The sequence below is a fragment of the Mesoplodon bidens genome, assembly GCF_964165515.1.
Source record: "Mesoplodon bidens genome assembly, contig: HAP1_SCAFFOLD_129, whole genome shotgun sequence".
NCBI classification, from domain to species: domain Eukaryota; kingdom Metazoa; phylum Chordata; class Mammalia; order Artiodactyla; family Ziphiidae; genus Mesoplodon; species Mesoplodon bidens.
In genome coordinates this window covers 500,848-520,689 of record NW_027671294.1, presented here as the reverse complement: position 1 = coordinate 520,689, position 19,842 = coordinate 500,848, and the positions used below count along the sequence as shown (strand labels likewise).

Genomic DNA, 19,842 nt, shown 5'->3' with positions numbered 1-19,842 from the left:
AATGCAGCTTGCATTTTCATGGTCTTTATTTTTAACATTACTATCACTCTGAAAATGAAGTTTACTTCAGAGCAGCAGTATTTTGTTAAATAAACAAGTAACACACCTCAAATTATGAATAACTGTGTAATTATGCTTTGCGTTAAAACCAAAATAAAACCAAAAACCCAGTCCCATTCAGAGTGAACTTTTGAATTATGCTGTGTTAGAAATGGAAAGTTGTGTTTATTTTTCAGTCAGATTTTGTGAATATGAATGTGTTGTTACAGAATTTACAGATGACTTTATTTAACTCAGTAGAAAAATTATTTTAGAGCACATTGTAGTGGTTTTACAACCATACTATATTCTTGAAGTGATTTTATTAAAATTACCTACAGTTTTCTAGTAACTTTTAAGCTGTATATGGTCTTCGCTGAGGTTGGTAGAGGGAGCTTGCTACATGATATTCTTGCCCTCTATTTGGGTAATTTAAAATTTTGATGTACTTTCAAACTTAGAGAAACATTACCAGAATAATACAAGGAATTCTCATATACCCTTGATTCTGATATACCAGTTATTTTCATTTGCCCGTTTTTTATTGCCCCTGCTTCCTTTCTCCCTTCCTCCTCTCTTCCCTCCCTCCCTCCTTCCCTCCCCTTCTCTCTGTGTTTATATATATATGAGTAGACATGTCTTTGCGTGGACACGTTTTCATTTGTCTTGGTAGACTTCTAGAAATTGCTGTGTGATGTGGTGAGTTTCTGTTTAACTTTTTAAGAACCTGATGAACTGTTTTGAAAGTAACTATATAATTTAATGTTCCAACTACCAGTGTATGAAGGTTCCCGTTTCTCCATATCTTGTACAGTGTTTCTTATAGTCCTGTCCTTTTGACAAAGCCAATCTAGTGGGTATGAAGTAGAATCTCATTGTGGATTTAATTTACATTTCCCTAGGACTAGTGATTTTGAACATCCTCTGCTAGGCTTTTGGTCATTTGTATATCGTCTTTGGAGAAATGTCTGTTGAAATCCTCCCTCCCCTCTTTGGGTTGTTGTCTTCTGTGTTGTAAGAGATCATATATTCTAAAGACAGGTCCTTTATCATATGGATCTTGTTTTTTTGGTTTTTTTTTTTTTTTTTTGGCGGTACACGGGCCTCTCACTGTTGTGGCCTCTCCCGTTGTGGAGCACAGGCTCCGGACGCAGAGGCTCAGTGACCATGGCTCACGGGCCCATCTGGCAGCAGCATGTGGGATCTTCCTGGACCGGGGCACGAACCCATGTCCCCTGCATCGGCAGGCGGACTCTCAACCACTGCACCACCAGGGAAGTCCAATCTTGTTTTTTTTTAATCCAGTCTGAAAATCTCTGTTGTTTGAGTAGGGTGTTTAGTTCATTCATATTTAATATTTATGTAGTGGCTTTTACATCTGCCATTTGCTATTTGTTTTCTGTTTTTCTCGTATCTAAAGAGATCCCTGTGTTCCTCTTCTTCTTTTTTGGCTGCACAGCATGGCTTGTGGGATCTTAGTTCCCCAACAGGAATTGAACCTGGGCCCTTGGTAGTGAGTGCACGGAGTTCTAACCACTGGACTAACAGGAAATTCCCTGTTCCTCCTATTGTGAGTTATGTCTTAGCAGTTGCTCTAGGGATGACAGTACGCATTTATCACTCTTAATCACAGGCTCCTTCAAAATAATACAAGTTTAATTCTGTCACAATGCAGTAAATTTGTTCCAGTATATCTCCTTTTCTTTCCTTTGTGCTATTGTTGCCATGTTATATCTGTACGTGTTACAACAACTTAATACAATTATTAACTACTGGTTTATATAATCTTAAGTCCTCTGTCTTTATCTGGGGATGTCTTTATTTTGCCTTGTTTCTTTGTTTGTTTTGTTTTTTTGCAGTACGCGGGCCTCTCACTGTTGGGCCTCTCCCATTGCGGAGCACAGGGTCCGGATGCGCAGGCTTAGCGGACATGGCTCACGGGCCTAGCCGCTCCGGGGCATGTGGGATCTTCCCGGACCGGGGCACAAACCCACATCTCCTGCATCGGCAGGTGGACTCTCAACCACTGCGCCACCAGGGAAGCCCAACAGTTTATTCTTTAATCACTTTGAGTGTGTCGTCCCACAGCCTCTGATTTCCATTATTTTTGGTGAAAAGTCAGCTGTTAATGGTAATTTTGGTCTCCTTTTCCGATAGGTTGTTTTTCACTTGCTGCTTTCAAGAATTTTTTCTTAGTCTTGTCTTTTAACAGTTTGACTATGATGTGTATAAGTGTGGATATCCTTGAGTTTTTCCTACTTGGGATTCGTTGAACCTCTTGGATCTGTAGATTAATGTTTTTCATCAGATTTGAGACATTTTTGGCAATTATTTCTTCAAATATATTTATTTGCCCTTTCTCTCTTCTTCTGGGATTCTCCTTTCACATATGTTGATCTGGTCTCTGGGGCTTTGTTCATTTTTTTCATTGCTTTTCTCCCTCTCCTCTTCAGATTGAATACTTTCTGTTGATTCAGCTTCAAGTTCACTGATTCTTTCTTCTTCTTTCAACTGCATTTTTCATTTCAGATATTATATTTTTCAGCTCCAAGTTTCTACCTGGTTCTTTCATATACCTTGTATCTCTTTACTGAGATTCTTCATGCATTGCACCATTTTCATCATAGCTCTCATTAATTCTTTAAACATGAATTCCATTAGTTCTTTGAACATGTTCATAATAGCTGCTTTTAAGTCTTTGCTCATTCTAACATCTGGAGATACTCAGTTCCTATTGAATGCTTTTCTTCCTCAGTAAGGGTACACTTTCTTCTTTCGTTGCTTTGTAATCTTGTTGAATTTCAGATAATGTAGCAATTACTAATTCTGAATTTTTCCCCCGAGGGTTGTTCTTGTTTTATTTAGTAACTTGCCACCAGTAAATTTGTGAAATCTGTCTCCACGGCAGTGTGCAGTCACCAATGTCTCTACTCATTTTTTAAAATAATAAATCTTGCTTCCTAAGCATTGCTGCTGGATTGCATAGCTTAGCATATAGCCAAAGACTGGACAGAGGTTGTGTTCAAACCCCATCAGTCAGGCCTCCACTCTGCCAATGGATCTGTGTGGGCTGGCAAGTACATACAGTGCTCAGGTCATTTTCAAGTCTGCTCTGGTCTGAGCTTTCTGATGGGCTTTTTTGCTTCTCCCTTGTGCATATGTGCAGGCTTTGGCAACCATGGGTATGTGGGTGGCCTGAATCAGCTTCAGTTTCCGCTTTGCATGCCTGTACATCTGGAGTATATAGAGTGCTTATCCAACCCAGATGGCTGTCTTACCTCCTAGAACTTCCAGTGAAATCCCTAGCTACTCTGATGTTTGCCCCAAACAGGACTACAACCTCACTGAGCCTTGTTTGCTTACCACTGAGCTCCCAGGTTAACTTACAATGCATCATATCAAATGAGTCCCCTCTGGCAGTGACAACAAGCCTTGTTCCCTGGGTCTGTTGTTGCCCTGGTTGAACTACTGCACCCGTAGACCTGGCCCAGGGTGTGGCAGCACAGTAATCCCACAGGCTCACAGGTTCTTTCCCTAACTGGGTTTCATGAATAAGCACTTCTTAGTTTGTTGTAGATCTTCAGTTAATTTCCAGAGTGCTGAAATGGCTGTTTTATTAAACAGCTTATCCAAATTTATAGCTGCTTTTTAAAAAATGGAGATGATTTGTCAACCTCCTCCCCTCATCATGCCGAAAGTATATTTCCCCAGCTTATTCTGAATCACATTTCAACCAAATCAGTTTAATAAGGATGGACTTTGAGAGGACTTGTAAACTTTTTTAAGCTGTCCATTGAAAGCTACCACAATGCCAGAGTTTTACAAGTAACCTATACCTATTAAATAGATTACTTGTGGTAATTGATACATGTTTTATTTTTAGATATTCTTTGTTCATATTCATTTTAAAGTAAATACTGAGTTACTACAATCTGGCTAGTTATAAGCATTTTTCTTAATGTAAGTATGTAATATTTTAATAAAATATGTTGGAATGTAGATTTGATCTTTGAATTGAAAAAATAACACCTATTCGTGGACATAAAATTTGGAGAGTTGATACATTTGAACTGAGGATTTTATTTCTATGCAGATTCTCCCCCGCCCCCGTTTTGTCACATGAATCCCTATTCTTTTGGGCAAGAATGTGATTCCCCAACACACACCCCTCCCCACCTTTTAAAACAGAAACTTAATTTAGTTATGTATCAATGCTTCATATGGGAATATAATGGGTAGCTAATCCGTTATGAATTTGAGAATGTATTTCATGAAAAAACAAATTACAGAGCTGCCAAAGAGAGAGGGTGAGAGGGAGAGAGGTTGTAAAACCTGGTTTGGGGAACTCGATATGAATCTAATCTCCCGCAGTTCTGGGAGCAGGTATGTAACTCATACCCAGGGAACCTGGAATCTGAAGGAACTCGTAGGTTACTTTGGCTCAGGACAGGAGAAGAACTGCTAATGTGTTGAGACTGTTCTTCACTCTCAGCATTTGCTTTGACAAAGACTGTTTGAGTGCTTATCGAGGACCAGATGTTAGTCAAGCGTGAAAGAGAGAAAATGAGCCCTGGTGGTGGATCCACATTGGATACCGCACAAAAGGCCACTTAGAGGCGTGAACAGGCCTCAGAACAGGATAGTCCAAAGTGGGGCTCTGGATTCCTTAAGAGCTAAGAAGAAAGAATGGAGTACATTCACTTAGGTCAAGGGAGTTACAGGTGAGAACAGCTGTGGGCACAGAAATGCCCCTGAGAGAGAGTCAGCTTTAAAACAATTGCCACATCCAGACTGCTCAAAACCATCTCACATAAGAACTCTACCGCACCCTGCAGTTTTGAACCTGGCAGCATGGGAAACCATAATTAGCCAGCTGAAGGAGGAAGGATGGGATGAGGCAGGAAAGGAGGGGACCATGCCTGCCTTCCACCCCTACTGCAGGTGGTATGCCTGTAGCGTGGCCTAGCTGATTAACTCTGACTTGGCATTTTTATAGTTCTGTATGTTATGTGGGGCTGGACATTGTTTTTCAGTGCTTTGTGAGTTAAAGCAACTCTGGACTTCTTATTACTTGAGAGTAAGGGTTTTCAACCTGGGTTGTGAGAAGAACCTCTGAATATTTAAAAGGGTAGTGGGAGATGAAGTTGCCTTCTAATTATATCCCATGAGTCAAAAATAGTGGTTACATATATTAACAAATTTTTGTTTGAACACTTTTCTGGGTGATATAATTCTATTCATAAGATTTTTCAAAATTGAAATATTTGTGTAATTTCCATCATAATCATGTATGGGATATGTGTGTGAGTAACTATTTTAACAAAGCTTCTAATGTCTTGGTATTTTTTAAAATTTTTATGGAAGTATAGTTAATTTACAGTGTTGTATTTCAAGTGTACAGCAAAGTGATTCAGTTATACATATATATCTATATATATTCTTTTTCAGATTCCTGTCCATTATAGGTTATTACAAGATATTGAGTATAGTTCCCTGTGCTATACAGTAGGTCCTTATCTGTTTTATATATAGTAGTATGTATATGTTAATCCCAAACTCCTAATTTATCTCCGACCACCGCCCCCCTGCTATCCGCTTTGGTAATCATAAACTTGTTTTCTATGTTTGTGAGTCTGTTTCTGCTTCATAAATAAAATAAGTTCATTTGTATCATTTTTTTTAGATTCCACATATAAGTGATATCATGATGTCTTTCTCTGACTTGACTTCACTTAATATAATCTCTAGGTCCATCCATGCTGCTGCAAATGGCATTATTTCATTCTTTTTTATGGCTGAGTAATATTCCATTGTATATGTATGCTACATCTTCTTTATCCATTCACCTGTCAGTGGATATTTATCGAAAAGATACATGCACCCCGGTGTTCATAGCAGCACTATTTGCAATATCCAAAACATCATGGAAGCAACATAAATGTCTTGGTATTTTTATATGATTTTATTTCCTCTTCCCCCTTATATGATATTTTATTGTACTATATTATGGTTCAGTATTCTTTCCCCTTAAAATTCCTATGCAATTTAGTCATGTTATATTTCCATAATCATTATCAGTTTAATACTTTTAATATTGAAATAGCTAATCTAGGGATTTAGTAGAATGATCTATTTATTGTTAAAATGGGGACAAGAGAAACTGCTTTTAGTTGATTACAGCTCTTATTTCCCCCTTTATTCTGTTGATAACATTTTTATGATTATGTTAAAATTCAGGAATTATTTTGTGCGATCTTATTCTTTGCTCTCCATTTTATGTTGGTAAACTCTAAGGTTATATATCCTTGGTCCTTTTAGCTTCTCTCTATATTTTTGTATCATCTGTATGCTGATGACTTCTTAGTCTTTCTCTATAGCCCTTTTCCATTTAGGCTACGTGTCCAACTGTTTTTCTCCATAGCATTTGATTTGTATGTTCATAAGAAGCTGTTATTGGGGACTTCCCTGGTGGTCCAGTGGTTAGGACTCCACACTCTCAATGCAGGGAGCGCAGGTTCAAACCCTGGTCCGGGAACTAAGATCCTGCATGCCACATGGCGCGGCCAAAAGAAAAGAAGAAGAAGAAGAAAAAAGCTGTTCTCTAATTTATTGTTTCTGTGTCTGCCTTTTCCCACCTGGTGTTGAGTTCTAGGAAGGAGTCTTGAACACTGGTATCTCTAAGACTAAAGGCAGTGCTTTATAAGTAGACAGCTAAAAAATCTTCAGTGAGTGAAAGAATAATAGGCATTCAGTAGATTGATCCTAATTCCCCCATCAGGCAGAGCACTGGAACAGATGGGTCAGATTCTCCATAGATGGTTAAATAATGCCATAGAGAACATGAGTAGTAAGTGGTTTTTTCGTCTTTGAAAATATCGCAGTGACTGTAACAATAAAGAAGATATAATGTCTTCCTGAGGAAAATCTGCCTTTTTTTTTGGAAGATAAAATGTGCAAGGTAGGACTGAGTGCCAGGTTAACAGTATCTTTTACATAGAAGGATCTGTTGGGCAGCTCCGAAACCCCGCATTCCCGGCCCCGGGTGAGAGGGCGAAGGAGGAGGCAGGAGGTCGTCCAGCGTGTCCAGGTGTGTGGCTCAAACACCGGCGCACCGTTTTCCCTCTCGAGTCTGCGATAATTTCCAAGCTGAGATATCACAACTCCTCTCCTTCCAAAACATACCTCTTTCGCCTTTTGTTACTATGCTAACTTTGGGAGGATGTTAACCCGTGGTCAAGGTCCGCTCTGCCTGAGTGAGCCAGAGCCCCCGAATCAGCGGCTCCTTTAAACCCGTCCTGTCTGAGCGAAGAACGGACGCCCTCCGGCGACCTACGCGCAGAGGCGGGGCCAGGTCCAAGGCTGAGACCCGGGAGCTGTGAGAGCAGAGACAGGGAAATATCTCTGTGCAGCCTCGGAGGCAGCGGATTAAAGCTCCACGGTCCATTTGATGTGCCCTGCGTCTGTGGAGTGCATGAATGGACAGCGAATCATCCCAAATTGAGGAAGTGGACTTTGAGGACAAGATTTAAGACTTTCCCCCCTTTTCCTCTTTTTACAACGAATTATTCCAAATTAAGGAGGTGGACTTAGAGAGCAAGATTTCAGACTTCTCGCCCTTTTCCTCTTTTTACAACGAATTATCCCAAATTGAGGAGGTGGACTTGGAGAGCAAGATTTTTGATTTTTCCCCCTGCTCTCTTTTTGTGAATGTGTATGTGTAATCTTCTGTGTAAGATTCTCTCTGTATAGCTTTGCTTCCACCATATGTCTCAGGGTTCTATCGGTCCGGTTTTTTTTTTTTTTTTTCAATAATTATTTTCTAATTTTAATAACGCTACTATATTTCATACTTTATTCTATTTTACTTTACCTGCTCTTTCTTTTTTTCCTACTCTCCCTTCCTCCCTCCCTCCCTCCGCTCCTCCTTTCCTTCTTTCTTTTTCTTTCCTCCCTCCCACCCTTCTTCTTTCCACTTTCTTTTTCTTTCCTTCCTCCCTCCCTCCTGTCTTTCTTCCTTTCCTTCCTCCCTCCCTCCCTCCTTTCTTTCCTTCTTTCTTTCCATCCTTCCTCCCTCCCTCCCTCCTTTCTTTCTTCCTTCCTTCCTTCCTTCCTTTCTTCCCTTCTTCCTTTCTTTCCCTCTCTCTTTCTTTCTTCTACTAATTCTTTCTTTCTACTTTTTCTCCCTGTTACTCTGAGCCGGGTGGATGAAAGGCTCTTGGTGCTGCAGCCAGGAGCCAGTGCTATGCCTCTGAAGTGGGAGAGCCAACTTCAGGACACGGGTCCACAAGAGACCTCCCAGCTCCACATCATATCAAGCAGCGAAAATCTCCCAGAGATCTCCATCCCAACACCAGCACCCAGCTTCAGTCAACGACCAGCAAGCTACAGTGCGGGTCACCCTATGCCAAGCAACTAGCAAGGCAGGAACACAACCCCACCCATTAGCAGAGAGGCTACCTAAAAACATAATAAGGCCATAGGCACCCCAAAACACACCACCAGACGTGGACCTGTCCACCAGAAAGACAAGATCGAGCCTCAACCACCAGAGCACAGGAATTAGTCCCCCCCACCAGGAAGCCTACACAACCTACTGAAACAACCTTAGCCACTGGGGTCAGACACCAAAAACAACGGGAACTACGAATCTGCAGCCGGCAAAAAGGAGACCCCAAACACAGTAACATAAGCAAAATGAGAAGGCAGAAAAACACACAACAGGTGAAGGAGCAAGATAAACACCTACCAGACCTAACAAATGAAGAGGTAATAGGCAGTCTACCTGAAAAAGAATTCAGAATAATGATAGTAAAGCTGATCCAAGATTCTATTTCCCAGATCCATAATCTTGGAAATAGAATAGACAACATGCAAGAAACAGTTAACAAGGACCTAGAAGAACTAAAGATGAATCAAGCATCGATTAAAAACACAATAAATGAAATGAAAAATACTCTAGATGGGATCAATAGCAGAATAACTGAGGCAGAAGAACGGATAAGTGAGGTGGAAGATAAAATAGTGGAAATAACTGATGCAGAGCAAAATAAAGAAAAAAGAATGAAAAGAACAGAGGAGAGTCTCAGAGATCTCTGGGACAACATTAAACGCACCAACATTCGAATTATAGGGGTTCCAGAAGAAGAAGAGAAAAAGAAAGGGACTGAGAAAATATTTGAAGAGATTATAGTTGAAAACTTCCCCAATATGGGAAAGGAAATAGTTAATCAAGTCCAGGAGGCACAGAGAGTCCCATACAGAATAAATCCAAGGAGAAATACACCAAGACACATATTAATCAAACTGTCAAAAATTAAACACAAAGAAATCATATTAAAAGCAGCAAGGCAAAAACAACAAATAACACACAAGGGAATCCCCATAAGGTTAACAGCTGATCTCTCAGCAGAAACCCTACAAGCCAGAAGGGAGTGGCAGGACATAATTAAAGTGATGAAGGAGAGAAACCTGCAACCTAGATTACTCTACCCAGCAAGGATCTCATTCAGATTTGATGGAGAAATTAAAACCTTTACAGACAAGCAAAAGCTGAGAGAGTTCAGCACCACCAAACCAGCTTTACAACAAATGCTAAAGGAACTTCTCTAGGCAAGAAACACAACAGAAGGAATATACCTACAATAACGAACCCAAAGCAATTAAGGAAATGGGAATAGGAACATACATATCAATAATTACCTTAAATGTAAATGGACTAAATGCTCCCAACAAAAGACACAGAGTGGCTGAATGGATACAAAAACAAGACCCATATATATGCTGTCTACAAGAGACCCACTTCAGACCTAGAGACACATACAGATTGAAAGTAAAGGGATGGAAAAAGATATTCCATGCAAATGGAAATCAAAAGAAAGCTGGAGTAGCAATTCTTATATCAGACAAAATAGACTTTAAAATAAAGACTATTAGAAGAGACAAGGAAGGACACTACATAACGATAAAGGGATCGATCCAAGAAGAAGATATAACAATTGTAAATATTTATGCACCCAACATAGGAGCACCTCAATACATAAGGCAAATACTAACAGCCATAAAAGGGGAAATCGACAGTAACACAATCATAGTAGGGGACTTTAACACCCCACTTTCACCAATGGACAGATCATCCAAAATGAAAATAAATAAGGAAACACAAGCTTTAAATGATACATTAAACGAGATGGACTTAGTTGATATTTATAGGACATTCCATCCAAAAACAACAGAATACACATTTTTCTCAAGTGCTCATGGAACATTCTCCAGGACAGATCATATCTTGGGTCACAAATCAAGCCTCGGTAATTTTAAGAAAATTGAAATTGTATCAAGTATCTTCTCCGACCACAATGCTATGAGACTAGACATCAATTACAGGAAAAGATGTGTAAAAAATACAAACACATGGAGGCTAAACAATACACTACTCAATAACGAAGTGATCACTGAAGAAATCAAAGAGGAAATTAAAAAATACCTAGAAACAAATGACAATGGAGACACGACGACCCAAAACCTATGGGACGCAGCAAAAGCAGTTCTAAGGGGGAAGTTTATAGCAATACAATCCCACCTTAAGAAACAGGAAGCATTTCGAGTAAACAACCTGACCCTGCACCTAAAGCAATTAGAGAAAGAAGAACAAAAATACCCCAAAGCTAGCAGAAGGAAAGAAATCATAAAGATCAGATCAGAAATAAATGAAAAAGAAATGAAGGAAACGATAGCAAAGATCAACCAAACTAAAAGCTGGTTCTTTGAGAAGATAAACAAAATTGACAAACCATTAGCCAGACTCATCAAGAAAAGAAGGGAGAAGACTGAAATCAATAGAATTAGAAATGAAAAAGGAGAAGTAACAACTGACACTGCAGAAATACAAAAGATTATGAGAGATTACTATAAGCAACTCTATTCCAATAAAATGGACAACCTGGAAGAAATGGACACATTCTTAGAAATGCACAACCTGCCAAGACTGACTCAGGAAGAAATAGAAAATATGAATAGACCAATCACAAGCACTGAAATTGAAACTGTGATTAAAAATCTTCCATCAAACAAAAGCCCAGGACCAGATGGCTTCACAGGTGAATTCTATCAAACATTTAGAGAAGAGCTAACACCTATCCTTCTCAAACTCTTCCAAAATATAGCAGAGGGAGGAACACTCCCAAACTCATTCTACGAGGCCGACATCACCTTGATACCAAAACCAGGCAAGGATGTCACAAAGAAAGAAAACTACAGGCCAATATCACTGATGAACATAGATGCAAAAATCCTCAACAAAATACTAGCAAACAGAATCCAACAGCACATTAAAAGGATCATACACCATGATCAAGTGGGGTTTATCCCAGGAATGCAAGGATTCTTCAATATACGCAAATCAATCAATGTAATACACCACATTAACAAGTTGAAGGAGAAAAACCATATGATCATCTCAATAGATGCAGAGAAAGCTTTCGACAAAATTCAACACCCATTTATGATAAAAACCCTGCAGAAAGTAGGTATAGAGGGATCTTTCCTCAACATAATAAAGGCCATATAAGACAAACCCACAGCCAACATTGTCCTCAATGGTGAAAAACTGAAACCATTTCCACTAAGATCAGGAACAAGACAAGGCTGCCCACTCTCACCACTCTTATTCAACATAGTTTTGGAAGTTTTAGCCACAGCAATCAGAGAAGAAAAGGAAATAAAAGGAATCCAAATTGGAAAAGAAGAAGTAAAGCTATCACTGTTTGCAGATGACATGATACTATACATAGAGAATCCTAAAGATGCTACTGAAAAACTACTAGAGCTAATCAATGAATTTGGTAAAGTAGCAGGATATAAAATTAATGTACAGAAATCTCTGGCATTCCTGTACACTAATGATGAAAAATCTGAAAATGAAATCAAGAAAACACTCCCATTTACCATCGCAACAAAAAGAATAAAATATCTAGGAATAAACCTACCTAAGGAGACAAAAGACCTGTATGCAGAAAACTATAAGACACTGATGAAAGAAATTAAAGATGATACAAATAGATGGAGAGATATACCATGCTCCTGGATTGGAAGAATCAATATTGTGAAAATGACTCTACTACCCAAAGCAATCTACAGATTCAATGCAATCCCTATCAAACTACCAATGGCATTTTTCACAGAACTAGAACAAAAAATTTCAAAATTTGTTTGGAAAAACAAAAGGCCCCGAATAGCTAAAGCAATCTTGAGAACGAAAAACGGAGCTGGAGGAATCAGGCTCCCTGACTTCAGACTATACTACAAAGCTACAGTAATTAAGACAGTCTGGTACTGGCATAAAAACAGAAAGATAGATCAGTGGATCAGGATAGAAAGCCCAGAGATAAACCCACGCACATATGGCCAACTTATCTTTGATAAAGGAGGCAGGAATGTACAGTGGAGAAAGGACAGCCTCTTCAATAAGTGGTGCTGGGAAAACTGGACAGGGACATGTAAAAGTTTGAGATTAGATCATTCCCTAGCACCATACACAAAAATAAGCTCAAAATGGATTAAAGACTTAAATGTAAGGCCAGAAACTTTCAAACTCTTAGAGGAAAACATAGGTAGAACACTCTATGACATAAATCACAGCAAGATCCTTTTGGACCCACCTCCTAGAGAAATGGAAATAAAAACAAAGATAAACAAATGGGACCTAATGAAACTTCAAAGCTTTTGCACAGCAAAGGAAACCATAAAGAAGACCAAAAGACAACCCTCAGAATGGGAGAAAATATTTGCAAATGAAGCAACTGACAAAGGATTAATCTCCAAAATTTATAAACAGCTCATGCAGCTCAATAGCAAAAAAACAGACAACCCAATCCAAAAATGGGCAGAAGACTTAAATAGGCATTTCTCCAAAGAAGATATACAGACTGCCAACAAACACATGAAAGAATGCTCAACATCATTAATCATTAGAGAAATGCAAATCAAAACTACAATGAGATATCATCTCACACCAGTCAGAATGGCCATCATCAAGAAATCTAGAAACAATAAATGCTGGAGAGGGTGTGGAGAAAAGGGAACACTCTTGCACTGCTGGTGGGAATGTGAATTGGTACAGCCACTATGGAGAACGGTATGGAGGTTCCTTAAAAAACTACAAATAGAACTACCATATGACCCAGCAATCCCACTACTGGGCATATACCCTGAGAAAACCATAATTCCAAAAGAGACATGTACCAAAATGTTCATTGCAGCTCTATTCACAATAGCCCGGAGCTGGAAACAACCTAAGTGTCCATCATCGGATGAATGGATAAAGAAGATGTGGCACATATATACAATGGAATATTACTCAGCCATAAAAAGAAACGAAACTGAGCTATTTGTAATGAGGTGGATAGACCTAGAGTCTGTCATACAGAGTGAAGTTAGTCAGAAAGAGAAAGACAAATACCGTATGCTAACACATATATATGGAATTAAAAAAAAAATGTCATGAAGAACCTAGGGGCAAAACGGGAATGAAGACGCAGACCTACTTGAGAATGGACTTGAGGATATGGGGAGGGGGAAGGGTGGGCTGTGACAAGGCGAAAGAGAGGCATGGACGTGTATACACTACCAAACGTAAGGTAGATAGATAGTGGGAAGCAGCCGCAGAGCACAGGGAGATCAGCTCGGTGCTTTGTGACCGCCTGGAGGGGTGGGATGGGGAGGGTGGGAGGGAGGGAGATGCATGAGGGAAGGGATGTGGGAACAGATGTATATGTATGACTGATTCACTTTGTTATAAAGCAGAAACTAATTTAAAAAATAAGTAAATAAACTTTAAAAAAAAAAAAAGAAGGATCTGTTAACTGGATAAAAAGATAACTTTAAGACCTGCAGCATGTGAAACTCCTTAAATATTCTGGATTGATTTCATACAAGATGTGTTTTATCTTTGATCAACCAGTTGCCTCCATTCACAGTCCTGAGGCATGTTAAAGACCAGTTGTTGGTAAACTTGAGATGTTAGGAATGTCTGTATAACTCTCCTGGAAGTTCTGAACTAGGTGATGAAAGAGACAGAGTTGTGAGAAGACAGAGAAAGAAGAGACAAAATATGGAGGATTGGAGAAGATGGTTGCTAAAGAATTTCCAGGAAGAACAAAAGAGAGACTGTTTATATTATTTGGAAATAAGCATCGTTATCTAAAAAGAAACCCAAATCAACTATAACCAAAATATCAAATGACTGAATGATTATAAGAAATTTGTGAATCAAACTATGCAAAGCCTGGGGCTTCCCTGGTATCGCAGTGGTTGAGAATCTGCTGCCAATGCAGGGGATACGGGTTCGATCCCTGGTCCTGGAAGATCCCAAATGCCTCGGAGCAACTAAGCCCGTGTGCCACAACTGCTGAGCCTGCACTCTAAGGCCTGCAAGCCACAACTGCTGAGCCCACGTGCCACAACTACTGAAGCCCACGCTCCTAGAGCCCGTGCTCTGCAACGAGAAGCCACCGCAGTGAGAAGCCCACGCACTGCAAGGAATAGTAGCTCCCGCTCGCTGCAACTAGAGAAATCCCGCGTGCAGCAATGAAGACCCAACGCAGCCTAAATTAATTAATTAATTAATTAAAAAAAAACACTATGCAAAGCCTGATGCACAATGTTTCCTGGTGGATGGAGCATAGCTCCCACCAAGTAGAAGCATCTTGTCAGCATTAACTCTGCTAGGCCAAAAGGTTCATAATATTTTATTTTTAATTTTGTTGGAAGATAATGTTTTATATTGTTATAGCACAAAGAAAACTGACTTCAAAAGTTATCAAAACTTAATGTGATTTTTTTTCTTCCTGTTTGGGAAGTTGATAGGAGGGCAAGTGCATACTTGTACCCTGGTTCCGCTTTCTGTATGCTTCTTCATCCTTGTTAGATTTTAAGATTCTTAGGTTCATGCTTCTTCTTAGTGTCATAAGATCTCAAATCCTCTCATATAAAATTTGAAGAAAGAGTTGTTAAAGGAGTACATATAAGGTAAAAAGAATGTCTCTCTTGGTTGGGTTTTATTAAAAATACACCTGATTTTTAAATATACCTTTTCTAAAAGTGAACTGTTACTATGCTTCTCAGTACCCCGAATCACAAATTTCATTTATCCACCAAAGCTGCTGTTGGTCACTGTTAGAACTGATTATATGGTTAGCATTACATTTTGTAAATTACTTGTGATGCCAAGGTGATGTTTAGGATTTGTGCTTAACTCTGGGGGAAATATTTCTTTAAATGGATAATGCTGATTTTTTTAAGAGGGTTAACATAAATCATAACAGTGGGAAAATAAATTTTGACCAGAACTTTCAAACTATCTCCTATTTCCTATGCACCTAATACCATCAGCATGAAGTCATCCACATAATGGGTAAATTTGATGTCCTGTAAGGTAGTGAGAATATCAAGATCTCGGTGGATTAAACTACCACAGAATTATCAGCATTTGATGAGCAAATGTTGTCTTGAAGCAAGATGATGAAGTTGAACCCCTATCCATATCAAGTAAGAGTAGAAAGCTTCTGGTACCCATGGTTAATTTGTGAACTGATTGTATCCTTTGATCATTAAAAAAAAAATTTAGGGGACTTCCCGGGCGGTGCAATGGTTAAGACTTCGCCTTCCAATGCAGTGCATGTGGGTTTGATCCCTGGTTGGGGAGCTAAGATCCTTCATGCCTCACAGCCAAAATAACCAAAACATAAAACAAGCAATATTGTAACAAATTCAGTGAAGACTTTAAAAACGGTACACATAAAAAAATCTTTTGAAAAAATTTAGTTCCTTGATTGTAAACAATGTTTTATTAATTATTAATATTGAGTATTTTATTTATTAATAAAATTAATTAATTTTATTAATTATGCATGTTAATACCTTATCTGTATTTGCATTTATATATATATATATATTTTTTTTTTTTTTTTTTTTTGCGGTACACGGGCCTCTCACTGTTGTGGCCTCTCCCATTGCGGAGCAGAGGCTCCGGACACGCAGGCTCAGCGGCCATGGCGAACGGGCCCAGCTGCTCTGTGGCATGTGGGATCTTCCCGGACCGGGGCACGAACCCGTGTCCCCTGCATCGGCAGGCGGACTCTCAACCACTGCGCCACCAGGGAAGCCCCATTTATACTTTTTGTGTGTGTGTGGCTGCACCGGCCCTGGCAGCGAAAGCACCAAGTCCTAACCACTGGACTGCCAGGGAATGCCCTATACTAAATTTTTTGGTCACAAATTTTATGTGGCCAAATGTACTGATATCTTCTTTTGACACTTGCATTGTTTTTGTTTGAAAAATCTTCAAAAACTTACAAATAATACCACTCGTCCATATTTTCTTCTAAAATATTTAGTGGTTTCATTAAAAAGACTAAACATTTTTACTAACCTGGAGTTTCTTTTGGTGTATATGTTGAGATATGTAGTTAACTTCTTATCACGAATTGATTTTTCCCAAACCAGTTATTAATAATCTATATCATTCTCATTGATTTGTATAGTTTCTCTTATGTTAATACATTCTCACCTCTTACTGTTTTCCAGTAATATGCTTATTCTTCTGTAGGCTAGTATTTAATAATTATATTTTTATATTTACTAATTATATATTTTATAATCTAACAGAAAATATTTAATTTATCTTAACTTTCTTTAAACATATTTAAAGCTATTTTATTTTAACTAGAAACAAATCACTATATGTCTATGCAAAAGCAACATATGTTTATTGCTGAAAAGTTAGAAAATATAAATAAGAAAATAAATATGAAAGAAGGAACACCTTAGTAGTGAGAGTGGATGTAACTATGCCTCATTCTCCTAACACTGGGTCCCCCACGTGCAAGGTTCTGAGGGGCGATGTTGAGCTTTTGCCCTACCTCCTTCCCCTCTTAGAACCCACTTGGGTCCCAGGTAGGTGACTGAGGTGCTTAATTTGTTTCCAGTGAAAAAAGTTTGGCCACAAAGGGGATGGCCATTACACCTTTCTTGGTACCAACTCCCTATAAAACTAAGAGGTCCTATGTTTGCCACAGACTCTGGAGCAAAAAACGGCTTAAGACTTTATGAAGTAGAGATGCCAACCCATTTTTCTTGTAGATGGAAGTGCATTGCTGGCTGACTGTAGTCATGAGAAAATAAGCTCAGTACCAATAAGAGAATAATAAGAAGAATAAGAGAAAATAAGCTCAGTGCCTTCTCCTCATAGGAAGCAAAGACCCTCGTTGGAAGGGCTAAAGTAGGCACGTTGCCAACTGACGCTCCATATCCTCACAATGCTGGGGGGTCAGGGACACAGGGGATAGTCTGGATTCTATGGGAGAGAAGTATGGAAGTAAAACAGCTGAAATTTTAACTTGCATTCCTAGTGAGTTTCAATGTTTGAGAGTTACAAAGAAAAGTTACAAACACCCCAGTCTGCCTATGGAATCTCAGGAGTCACAGATGGTGTCTACTCTGGCTAGGTAGCGAAGGTAGGAAGAGGGTGAAAATTTTTTCCAGCTATAAACTGCCATGATAAGCAGAAATTATCCTAAGGGGGCCACAGAGACGAGGGGTATGTTGGGCACGAAAATGCTCAGATCAGGTCTCCAGTGCTAGGGACAGGGTAACCAACCATGCCAGTTTTCCCAGGACTGTCTTGGTTTTATCACTGATAGTCCTGTGTCCCAAGAATGCCCCAGTCCTGGACAAACTGGGGAACCTACTTGGAACACATAGTAGACTGACAGCCCCAGCAGCTGTCCTTCTGGATCCACGTCTGCGTCTGTCCTATGCCCATGCTTCCCACGACTGCTCCCAGCCATTGTACCCACAATAGGGGTAAAATACAGGCCCACTCCTGGAAGATGCAGGATTTATTTATCATATGACTTTGGCTCCAGGATTCCCCTTTGGCCTGGCCAGAAATGTTGTTAGAACTGTGCTGCAGTTTTACACTCTCTCTACCCAGTTCTCTTTGTTTCCCTCTATCTCCACTTCTTCCATTCTTCCTAGCTCCCTCCCTCCATAATTTTCTATGGCCACTTAACATATTACCACAAATTTCGTGGCTTAAAACCACACATATTTATAGTATAGTTCTGGAGGTCAGAGGTCTGAAATGATTCTCACTGAGCTAACATCAAGGCTGCATTCCTTTCTGGAGGTTCTAGAGGACAATTAGTTTTCTTGTCTTTTCCGACTTGTAGAGGCCACCTGTATTCCTTGCCTTGTGGCCCCTTCCATCTTCAAAGCCAGCAATGACCTGTCGAGTCTTTCTCACATCATTCTGACACTCCTGCCTCCTCCTTCCACATATGAAGGACCCTTGTGATTACACTGGATCCACCTGAATTTGTTAAGGCATCCATAACATGTTTTTCATCATAAAACAGGTATTACTCTGACATTATTAATTCCATTAACATATGTTAAATAAATATTAAATAAATAATTATGAAATGAATATGCAGGAAACCACCAGGGCATTATTTGAGTCTTAGATAGGCATGGGAGCTCTAAGCAACAACTTTACTTAAAAACAATTTATTTATTTATTTGGCTGTGCCAGGTCTTAGTTGGCAGCACTCGGGCTCTTTTAGTTGCAGCATGTGGCATCTAGTTCCCTGACCAGGGATCGAACCTGGGCCCCTGGCACTGGGAGCGTGAAATCTTAACCCCTGGACCACCAGGGAAGTCCCCAAGCAACAACTTTCTAGAGGGCATCTGTTTGCAAAGAAATCTGGGAATCTTAGCTTTCAAGTGCTTGGGGATCCAGGTAGCATTTGACAAGGACATACAGAAGTTCAGAGTTGGCCTAGCATATACTCCTTGAGTATCCCTGGTCTATACAGAAACACTAGAGTCAACCAAATCTTGACAACCTACCTGGAGTCCTGGTGTGTGGTTCTTATCTCCCTACAGCCTGGTAGTGTCTTTGACCCTCATTCCAGGCTGCATCAGCAAGTGTCAGAGTCTTCTTCAGATGTCACAATAGGGAGCCTTTACCGGTCTCATAGGTCACACTGGGGAGTACTGCGGAGACAAATAGAGGACAAAAGATTATTCTCTGGTTGGGCTATTATAGGAAGAAAATTGTGGGTGATCAGAGTTGAAACCAGTCACACACATCAAAACCATTTGGTGCAGCTAAGCTGGATAGACCTGAGAAATGTTTTTTTGTTTGTTTTTTGTTTTGTTTTTGTTCATTGCTCTTTCACCAGTGAAGACACTGTCCTGGAACCAGCTATCACTTCAACAGGGACCCTGCCTCTCTCGAGAGTTTTTCGGCACAATTGCTTTCTTTCTTTCTTTCTTTTTATTTTTTTGGCTGTGTCGCGTTCCCCAACCAGGGATGGAACTCGTGCTTGCTGCAGTGGAAGCGAGGAGTCCTAACCTCTGGACCTCCAGGGAATTCCCCCAGCAGCAATTTCTGCTGAAGGTCTGGACACCTGACTTCTGAGTCACTAATTCCAAGCAATTTGTTGTCAAATCATTCAACCTACAAAGCACAAAATGGCATTAAACGGCCTCTGAAGAATAAGTACCTAAATTAATATCTACGCATTTGTCTTGCTGTAAAATATGGCTGCCAAACTTTCAAATTTTGCTGGTGCATCTTGTGCAATGGTGGTATCTGTTACTTTTTAATTTGGTTAATCAAAATTCTTAAAATCATTAACATGATTTTGATCTTGAAATCATCAACAAATGTAATAGGAACCTGCTTGAGTTTTGGGATAGCTGGTTTTGTATTAACTGTTGTTGTGAGCCTGCTTCTGCTTC

General features: G+C 39.6%; 1 protein-coding gene across 1 annotated transcript in view; it reads right to left on the bottom strand.

The window, feature by feature from the left end:
• LOC308611590 (ankyrin repeat domain-containing protein 26-like) overlaps positions 1-19,842 on the bottom strand; it is a 61,274-nt gene that overhangs the window by 39,716 nt on the left and 1,716 nt on the right. The window contains exon 2 of the mRNA XM_081260313.1: positions 18,946-19,092. The gene's annotated coding sequence lies outside the window, so the exon portion shown is untranslated. The remainder of the gene's footprint in view (positions 1-18,945; positions 19,093-19,842) is intronic.